Source organism: Talpa occidentalis, unplaced genomic scaffold (genome assembly GCF_014898055.3).
Source record: "Talpa occidentalis isolate TD23 unplaced genomic scaffold, MPIMG_talOcc4v2.1 talOcc4.16, whole genome shotgun sequence".
NCBI classification, from domain to species: domain Eukaryota; kingdom Metazoa; phylum Chordata; class Mammalia; order Eulipotyphla; family Talpidae; genus Talpa; species Talpa occidentalis.
Window position 1 is genome coordinate 61,257,329 of NW_023601653.1, and position 9,407 is coordinate 61,266,735.

Consider the following 9,407-nt stretch of genomic DNA (forward strand, 5'->3'; position numbering starts at 1 on the left):
TGACCCAGCAATTCCACTCCTAGGAATTAATCCAAAGGATACAAAAACACTATGTTGAAAGGAAAACTGCACCCCTGTGTTTATTGCAGCACTATTTACAATAGCCAAGATTGGAACCTACCTAAATTTTTGTCCACAAACAGATGAATGGATCAAAAAAGTGTGATGTAGGGCCTTCCTGGTGGCGCAAGGGGTTAAGCACCGCACTATGAAGCAAAATGCAGCCTCTGCAGCATGAGTTCAATCCCCGGCCGGCCAGAGAGAAACCCACATGGCGCGGCAAACCTCTCCTGTCTCACCCGCTGCTCCCCTCAGCAGTGTATTCCAGTCAGTCTGCCTGTTCTGTTCCCCACTCTGACTCTGGTGAATCCTCTCACCCCCCGCCCCACACCTCAGGCCTGCACCCCAGCTCTTGTATGCATAAATAAATCTTTAAAAGGTATGATGGTTCTTTACCTTCAGCGTGCCCCCCAAGATCCTGGTGTCGCTATGGGCTGCCACCCCGCCCGGTGTTACCAGTATTGTAAGAACAAGCCCTACCCAAAGTCTCGTTTCTGCCACGGGGTCCCTGATGCCAAGATTCGCATCTTTGACCTGGGGTGGAAGAAGGCAAAAGTGGATGAGTTCCCACTCTGTGGCCACATGGTATCAGATGAATATGAGCAGCTCTCCTTCAAAGCCCTGGAGGCTGCCCATATTTGTGCCAACAAGTACACGGTGAAAAGTTGTGACAAAGACGGCTTCCACATCCGAGTGTGGCTCCACCCCTTCCATGTCATCCGCATCAACAAGATGCTGTCCTGTGCTGGGGCCGACAGGCTCTAGAGAGGTATGTGGGGTGCCTTTGGGAAGCCTCAGGGCACCGTGGCCAGGTTCCACATTGGCCAAGTCATCATGTCCATCCGCACCAAGCTGCAGAACAAGGAACATGTCATGGAGGCTCTGCGTAGGGCCAAGTTCAAGTTCCGTGGCCAGAAAATCCGTATTTCCAAGAAGTGGGGCTTTACCAAGTTTAATGCAGATGAGTTTGAAGACATGGTAGTTGAAAAGTGGCTCATCCCAGATGGCTGTGGCATCAAATACATCCCAAATCAAGTCCCCCTTGACAAGTGGCAGGCCCTGCACTCAAGAGAGCAGAAAAGCTTCCCCCTTGTTAGTGACACAAATAAAAACCGCATTCTTAACCAAACAAAAAACAAATAAGTGTGATGTATACTCAATGGAACACTATTCAGCAATTGAAAAGATAAACTCAGGCCTTTCGAGGCAACATGGAAGGAGGTGGAAGAAATTGTGCTAAGCAAAGTGAGCCAGGAGGAGAAAGAAATACCAGGTGGTTTCACTTATACATGTGATCTACAGAAAACAAAGGGACAGGAAAAACACAAAATTTGCAAGCTGACCCTAGGTCTGAGGCAAACAGCAGAAGAGAGTGAGAGAGGGGTCAAAACAGAGGGAGGAGGGCCTCCCCTGGTGGCGCAGTGGTTGAGTGCTGGGTTGCAAGGCTGCCCGCAGCCTCTGCAGCGCCAGTTCGATTCCTGGCCACAGCGAGGGTCCCACAAAAAAAAAAAAGAGAGGGAGGAGCACAGGAACTGTGGTAATGGGAGAACCAGGGGAGCTACTCATGATGGGAGAAATCAAATACTGTCCAAAAATTAACAAAGATATACGGAAACAAACAAATAGAATAAACAATGGACTTGGAGGAAGGCTTTAGGGAGTCATGACACTTTCTGAAATATCAGAAATGACAAAGATTAAAAAAAAAAACACATGAATTGTGGGTTAAGGGGGTGGGGAGAGGGTGGAAGGAGAGGCAGAGGGAGTAGGAGGGTTTATGTAATTCTAATCATGGCTAATAGTTGAGAGTTAACACATGTGCTCCAAGTCTACCAACTCACTCAGCCTCACCGCTGACCTTTGAGAAAGTCCTCGTTTATCCCCTTTGCATGGACAATGAAGAATCAGAGACAAAGATGAGATCATTGCCCAAGGTCAAGAAGGAGAAGCTGGGATGCGAACCCAGAAAATCTGACTCTAGAACTCAATCTTTGTTTATTTACAACAAAAACCACACCATTCATTTGTCAAGGCCAGTTGCAGGAGTTGGGGAAAGGGAACAAACTCCACTCTGGAATTTCAGGTCAAAGCAGCCTCAATTTGGGCCTCCCTGGTGGCACAAGGGGTTAAGACGCAGCACTATGAAGCTATCCACAGCCACTGCAACATGAGTTCGATCCCGGCCAGGGAGGTGACCCACATGGCACAGCAGACCTCTATGTGGTCTCACCCACGATGTGCTCACCCACTGCTCCCCTCAGCAGTGTATTTCAGTGGATCCGCCTGTTCTGTTCCCCACTCTGTTCTGTTGTCTCCAGTGAATCTTCTCACCCCCACACCTCTGGCCTGTACCCCAGTTCTTGTATGCATAAATAAATAAATCTTTAAAAAAAAAAAAAAAGCAAGCTCAATTTTTCTTCTGGTCTTTAGGGGAATAGACAAGCTCAAAAGGCAGGGGCTAGGATGCCAAAGGCCAGTTGCTCTGGAAAGATCCCTTGACTATTGCTCCAAAGCTCTGAGGGTGGAACAGTGCTGATCTTAGCCCAGACACCTTCAGCAGGTCGCCTAGTATCCATTGGCCCCAGGGCCCTAACGACACAGATATGTGCATTCTGCCCTAGACTGACCCTCCTTCCTACTTCCCTCTGGCGGAATGGCGCACAAAAGCAGATATCAACAAAGAATCCACCTCCCATTCAACTCACATGCACAGCGTGCCCACGTGCACACACCCATATCCACGCCCATGCCCACTGCTGGGACAAGTCTTTGAAGGGGCTTCAAATCACTGGTGGCTGAGGATGCAGGCAGGTCATGGGTAGGACCCAGCCCCATCTACCATGTCACGCCAGCACCTAAAGAGGCCCCGCTGAGTCCAATGTGCTATTATGAGCATTTACAGTTGCTCTTCATCAGACACATTTATCACAACCTTGTGAGGTGGGAACTGCCACATTATCTCTGACTGACAGCCGAGGAAAGTAACGCTGGTAACTGTCTCCACCAAGATCACTGAGTCTCACTGAGTCACCGGGACGTGAGGTCGGAGCACCTGTGCTGAGCTGGAAGGCATGGTCTTGAGCCTGCCTGGTTTGCCCATCCACAAGAAAGTTCTTGGCAATTCCTGATACTGCCACATTATTTAAAAAGAGCTGGGGAGCTTGTGGGCCAAGGCCACGGGAGCCCATAGCACACAGGGGTATGCATGCAGCTGGGAGGGGCGGGGCCCTCTTATCTGTGTCCCCACCCCGGATGCATTTTCTGTAATAGGAAATTGTGAGCTTGATCATCTCTGCAGGGAGATGGGCTGTACATACTTTACAGCAAAGGATTCTGGGCCTTTTAGAGGCCGCACCTGCTGCTCTGCTGCCCGTTCCCGCCAATCCCCACAGAGTACACATGTGCCCATAAAGCTGGTTGTTCTTAATGCTGATCTCCACCCTGAGCAGCTCACCCAGCTCTAGACCACACCCTTCTCCTCCCTCCTGCCCCCAACTAGTTATCTACCACCTGAAACTCCTATTAGAAAGATTATCTACATGTATCTGAAAATGCCAATCCTGTGGCCCCCAAGGGCCTGCTTTCTGTCCTTCTGTTAAAGGCACCCACTGCTGCATTTTCAACTGGTGCTAATGAGTGAAGGGGGCTGTCCCTCCCGGGTGTCATCCTAGTCCATTATGATGAGGATGGCTTTTGGAGGAGAGGCAGGTGTTAATGATGGGGATTCAGGCCCCCAGGCCAAGCTGAAAAGTTTGTATTCAATTGTTCAGGCAAGAAGGAGCCTTTGCAGGTTTTCAAGCGGAAAGAGGAACCTGGGACCTACTTTTGAAAATCAATCTGGCAGTGATATGTAAAATGAATTGGAGCAGGGAAAGGAACAGTTGGTTGGAACATGGTGTGGTGAAGCCAAGGACTTGAAAACGTTGGCACAGAACATGTGGATTCATCAGTACAAACCATTCTTGCTGCTAAAAACCTGGTCAAAGAGCACAACTAACTGATGATGGGTTGGTTTTAGGACAGCACTTAAAACACGCCTCTACCCTGAGCTGCTTTCATATTAGGACGCCATATTAAGAAAAAGCTTCCATACATCTGTCATTACTGAGTTAGTGGCCTCCTTGGTGCAGTCAAGTTTCTGTTTCAAACTTGAAAGTCCTGGGCAAGCAACTGCATTTCAAAGGGATGAAGATGCTAATTCATCACTTTGTTATGCGAAGTTGGAGCCAAGAGACATTTTCTCCACCCCCCCACCCACTCCCATGGGTTGGCTCAAAACTCTCCTTAGTGCCCTTTTCCAGCTCTGACCCTAGTCCAGGGCATTCCACAGAGCCTAAGAACCACCCATTTCTCTCTGTCCATTGTCCTCCATCAAGACCGTCATCAGCCCTGGATCCCTCACACATTCACCAGCATCACCTCAGGCAGGTCGCTGAGCTCCAACCCAGGCACAGCGACAGACAACTTGAGGGGCTCTTGCCCTGTAGTCGGCTTTTCTGACCCATTGACCAAGCCTTGTTATCACCTACAAATCCCACCATCGCTGCTGCCCAAACATAATGTTAATCACACTCAGGACACAAATGAGATCCTGGTACTTGCAAACATGGGTCCCGTGTTTCCGCTTGTCACCTCTCAGTCAAACAAGAGCAGCGGTACCTCAACCAGATGCTGTGACTTTTGACTACTGCTCTTGGGTGTTACCATCAAGCATTTGGAAAAGCCCAATGACATAAAGATTCAGAAAAAAACTGGGAACTCACCGTTGAAGCTGCCTCCTTCTTCTGTGGCTTCCCAGGAAGCCAGCTTTCCCACAGCAAACAGCTTTCAAAATCTCAGCAGACGGCTAGCCTCAGTGGGGTTTGGAAGCCTCCTTTTTACCTTCTTCCTGGCTTGAGCTTCTTTGGAGGCACCACCCTGCGAATCACCCCACAGAGGTGATTCTCTTTCTTAAACTCCTACCCTCTCCTCACCCCCAAACAAAACAACTCTGCTTCTGATATTCTCCAGTTCAGCAAAGGGCAACTGCGTTTACCCAGGGACCTGAGCAAACTTGGGGAGGTTATTATATATAGCTGGTTCTCAAACTTGAGTGTGTATTAGAATCACCTGCAAGGCAGAGCTTGGCCTTTTCAGACACAGGACTACTTCACCCAAGAAGGCCTGCGAGGGGCAACAAAGTGTGTATTTCTAGCAAGTCCCTAAGTGATTCTGATGCTGCTGGGTCAGCTATCACACTGTTCCAGAAACTTCCTTTTCTCCTTTTCCCTTTTTCTCCCAACTAATAATTTGATCAGGCGCCACTGATTTGTTACCAAATTAGTTTATCTCCTCCCTGATGCCACCTTGCTAGCTTAGGTATTTGCCCTGCTTTCTTAAACTATTAGAATCACCTGTAAGCCAGCTTCTCACCCTCCAGCCTTGCCCTTTCAATACCTACTGCTAATGCAAGGATCTAGAACACAGATCTGTCCCATTTGTTCTCTGATTAAACCTGTAGTGCCTCACGCCACCAACAGGAGTGAGGTTAGCGTTTCTAGCAATGGCATGTGACCTGGCCCTGTTTACTCTCTCAATTCTAAAGCCCCCTAAAGTATTGGATTGCTGGAAATCTCCAGCACATTCTCTGGGGTTGTCTGTTCTCTTGGAGGCTGTCCATTTTTCTAGATGATTCTTCCCATCTCTACATCTTGGCTCTCAACTCAGGATTCAATTGTTCAGGAACCTTCTTTAAAAACCCCACAGTGACTTCAGTGACCCGTTGCTGTTCTCCCAGGAGCCCCTAACACATCACTACACTACTTCTTAGCCTATTATATTGAAACCTTGTGTTTGCACATCCTCTTATGGGGAGAGATTTACGGAGTTGTATCTAGCAGTTAGCTCAAGGAGTACTTGCTGAACTAAATTTCCTCCCCCAAATGCCCTCTCTCCTTCTCCTGTTAATGGGCTCTGCCCTGCTTTCCCTCTGTGCCTGATTCCCCTTGATTTCACAGAAGAGATAAAAAGTCTCAGAAGGGCCAGTAAAAGCTGAGCTTCAGCCCACCAGAGGTCTCTGTCAGTCCCATTGTGAAGCCAAGTTTTATTTCCTCCTGGAATCCTAATAAAACTGTAGCTCTACCCAGCACAAAATCAGCCTGCCTTTTGAAAGAGCTTGGGAAGCTTTATAGCTCTGGTTCTGATATCCTAAGTGGAACCCTGTGAGGTGAGAGGAGGCCAACAAGAGATTAATGGGGCACATTTCAAGGCCAAAACCCAAATCAAATACATTTCTTTGGCTGCGTTCATGAGTCATCGGGACGACAGGAATCTCCGGCTCTGCAGAATCTGCCATTTCTGGTATTTCATTTCTAAACCTGAATAAAGCCGGACTAGTCCTCCCTGTTTGTGAGCTTCTGACCTCAGAGAAACTGGTAGAAAAAAACAGAAATCAAGCCCTAAAGTCTAGAGTTTTCTTGGCTCACTCCCCCAGGGTTCTCTTTTGTTTTTCTGAGTGGGAAATTGCACACTCAGAAGGTACCTATAACCTCTTCTCTTGGTTATCTAAAAGGTATTACTAGAAGATAACATTGATGCTAGAAATATAAATGGGAGAAATTGATAGACAGGGTGGAGCCTAATGTAATACCTGGTATTAAAATTTTTTAAATAACAAGATGAATAATTTTGGAAATTAATCAAACAATGTTCCATTGAGTTATTTTATGCACTCAATATACACTGCATATTCGCTATAGGCATATGCAAATGTTTGAACCTCGCATATTAAATAGTTGATGGGGGTGAGAAGTGCTTTAGGTGTATAAAATATTATTGTTTTCATTACTATTATTATTGCAAACTTGAACACTCTTTATTAGAATCATTATTTGCTTGGAGAAATGGGCTGAGTTTGGCAATTTTCCACTATCATTATGAATCTCTATGGCAGGCAGCAGCCTCTGAAGGGAGAAGGGTAAGTAATGCAGACAACTGGTTGGAAACCAATCGTGTCTCTGATCAGAGATTCTCTGGCCGGCTGCTGGACCCTTGGCCATGAATTGTCTGAGCTTCCTGGACTAACCTTCCATTTCTGAGAAATTGTCACTGTTTTCTGCATTAGGATGTCAGAGGTGGGGCGTGTAGATAGATACTCAAGGGTTCCGGCCGGCAGAAACTATAAGCTCTGGACATAAAGGAAGCTCTGGGTTCTGGGTTCTCACCACTTGCTGAGACTGGCTGTGGCTGCCACCCTTTCCATGGAAAGGCCCATGGAAATGCAACTCAAGACGTGCCATTGTGCCTTGCTTAAATAGAGCAAAGCTTTTCTCAGGCCTCTTTCAAGAGAACCACAGCTGGGCCCTGGGGAGCATACTCAGCCAATAGGAGGCAGAAGAGATGAACAGTTGTTGATCTGGCCCCTTCAGAGTCAACCTGGGCTTGGTTGTCTAATACCCAGCCCAGAGTCCTGTTACTCTTCTTGTTTGTGGGTGGGGTCACCAGTCTCCAGGATGGCCCCCAAAGTCCCCATCACCCTGTGTCCACTATCTCATCGTTCTTCCATTTTATACCAGCGTAGGCCTATGTGACCAAGAGCAAATGTGGGAAGTCGTGGACCTCATGACCTAGATAGGTGATGAAGGGGTACAACTTCTGTCATGGTAATTCTCTCACACCACAGGCTCTGGGGGGACATTCGGGGGGACTCTGGGGTTGCCACGGTGATGAGGAAAACGAGGACAATGATCTGAGCAGGAAAGCATCCTCTGATTGCAGAGTACAGCTTCACGCTTTAGACGTTGTCTCTGCACAAGCATGCAATCAAGAATGGAGGTGCGCTGGGGTGCTTCATGCCAATCACCGTTGATGAGAAAGTGCCAGCTTCACTGTGCTCTGTGGGAACGAGGCTGCCTCATCACAATGACATAAAATGGGTTGTGCAGGTGCCTCTCAGTTTTCACTCATTTGCACAATGTTCAGTGTAAAGGCACGAAGCTCTGAGGGCCAGAGGACTAAGCCAGGCTTTGGTTAGGGTCCTCTCCATGATAACAGGAGAAAGCACTGACTCATCAGCCTTCCACTGTCCCCTCAGGCTTCTGCTCCACCCCCCTTTAGTTAGAGTTGAAGCCGCAGATCATCAGGGAGCAGCTGAGGGGTTTCCAGGCCATAATCAGAGAAATCAATCTCATCCCAAGATCAGTGGCACTCAGCCGACCCTGAGGAAGAGTGTGGTGAGAGCTGCGTCCACACCCACCTCGCTGACAGCCCTGACCTGGAGGCCACAGTGGGGCCCGCTCCTGGGTGTAACAGGTCCCTGGAGCTGCTGAAACAAGTACCAGGAACTAGGTGGACACAACAGAAACTCCTCTCTCACGGTTCTAGAGGCTGAGAGTCTACAGTCAAGGTATCGGCAAGACCATGCTCCTTTCCAGGCTCGAGGAAGACTTCTGCTGGTGTCGGCTCCTTTCTGGTGGTTGGGGATGCTCTGAGGTCCTCCCTACAGCCAGTCGTGGCTGCTGTCTCTCCGAGGTGCCCTCCGCTGTGTCTGTGTCTGAGTCCAAATGTGTCTCTTATAAGGACCCGGATCCCACAGTCTTTAGGGCTTGAGAGCACCAGCAATGACCCTTTTGCCAAATAGATCCCACTGGCAGGCTTTCCGTGAACATGAACTGGGGGATGTGGGTACTATTTGCCCAGGACACCAGGTGTGACCCAGTTCTCAAGTACATCACCTGCCATCTACTCCAGGCAGCTCTGTTGTTGGGGAGGGAGGCGTGAGGGGGGAGGAAGCATCCTATCTCACTCATTTTCCATTTCTTTGACCTCTGCCCATCTCCTCTACCCAGGCAGGGGAGCGGGGTGATAGCTGACACAGCTCTGGTATGGAATAGGAGATAAAGGATCTCTTGGTGGGCTCTGTGGCTTAGGTGTAGTTTAATTTCCTGGATTTGGGGTTTTCCCACCTGTAAGATGGGCATGTATCTGGCACCTATGTCTGTTCTGAGTACATGCTGGGTACACACAGTCCCTTGAGCTCTAGGGTACAGGGATTACAGGAGGAAATGGTCCTGGAATCTTTCAGTAGTTGCTGCTTCTTTCAATAGATTCATATCATTAGCAATATCTTAACCTTCCAGATCCTTCTATCTTAGACCGCCCAGACTCTCCTGTTTAGCCAGATCCCAGTGATGGGTCACCACTACAACTTCCCCACGGTGAAAGCAAAGCCTCTGGTGCCTGCTTCCCTTCCCCTCTTCCCTCTGCCCTGAAAACCAGGCTTGAGTCAAGGGACTGAATACTGCCTCCTCATTCTTCTAGATCTTTCCTTTCTGAAAAGCACTGAGCTACTGGCTCCCTCTGCCTCATTT

At 48.5% G+C, this 9,407-nt stretch overlaps 1 pseudogene; it reads left to right on the top strand.

The window, feature by feature from the left end:
- The first annotated feature begins 489 nt into the window (after positions 1–489).
- On the top strand, positions 490–1,203 carry LOC119248324 (60S ribosomal protein L10-like; annotated as a pseudogene).
- The last annotated feature ends 8,204 nt before the right edge of the window (positions 1,204–9,407 follow it).